This window comes from Microtus ochrogaster, chromosome 2 (assembly GCF_000317375.1).
Source record: "Microtus ochrogaster isolate Prairie Vole_2 chromosome 2, MicOch1.0, whole genome shotgun sequence".
Classification (NCBI taxonomy): domain Eukaryota; kingdom Metazoa; phylum Chordata; class Mammalia; order Rodentia; family Cricetidae; genus Microtus; species Microtus ochrogaster.
The window spans coordinates 96,689,203-96,690,395 of NC_022010.1; positions in this window are offsets into that span (position 1 = coordinate 96,689,203).

Here is a 1,193-nt window from a genome sequence, read left to right on the forward strand (position 1 = left end):
ATCTAACCCCAGTAGCACAGACACTGAGAACAACAATAAATGAGTGGGACCTCCTGAAACTGAGAAGCTTCTGTAAAGGAAAGGACAATGTAAAAAAGACAAAAAGACAGACTACTGAATGGGGAAATGTTTTCACCAACCCCACATCAGACAGAGGACTGATCTCCAAATTATATAAAAACTCAAGAAATTAGACATCAAAATATTAAATAATCCAATTAAAGAATGGGGTACAGATCTAACCAAAGAATTCTCAACAGAAGAATTTCAAATGGCCAAAAGATAATTAAGGAAATGTTCAACATTCTTAGCCATCAAGGAAATGCAAATCAAAACAACTCTGAGATACCATCTTATACCTGTCAGAATAGCTAAGATCAAAAGCACCAGTGATAGATTATGCTGGAGAGGATGTGGAGTAAGGGGAACACTCCTCCATTACTGGTGGGAATGCAAACTTATTCAACCACTCTGGAAATCAGTATGGCCGATTCTCAGAAAATTGGGAATCAACCTACCTCAGGACCCAGCAATACAACTTTTGGGCATATACCCAAAGGATACTACCATATTACAAGGACATTAGTTCAACTACATTCATTGCAGCACTATTTGTAATATCTAGAACCTGGAAACAACCTAGATGCCCCTCAACTGAAAAATGAATAAAGAAAATGTGGTACATTTACACAATGGATTACTACTCAATGGTAAAAAAAAAAAAAAAATGACATCTTAAAATTTTCATGTAAATCAATGGAACTAGAAAAAAAAACATCCCAAGTGAGGTAACCCAGACTCAGAAGGATGAACATGGTCTGTATTCACTCATAAATGAATACTAGCTGTAAATCAAAGGATAGGGAGCCCATAGTTCATGACCCTAAAGAAGTTAAGTAACAAGGAGAATCCTAAGAGAAACATACATAGATCCCCCCTGGGAAGGGAAAATAGACAAGATCTCCTGAGAAAATTGGAAGTATGGAGGTGGGAGAAGAAAGGAAGGCAGAAGGGGAGGAGGAGGAGAAAAGGGGAGGGGGGAGGAGAACTAGAGGGAACTGGATAGTGAGATGGGCGAAAGACAGAGTCGGAGAACAAGAAAAGAGATATCGTGATTGAGGGAGCCATTATGGGGCTAGAAAGAAACCTAGCATGAGAGAAATTTCCAGAGATCCATAAGGAAAACCCCAGCT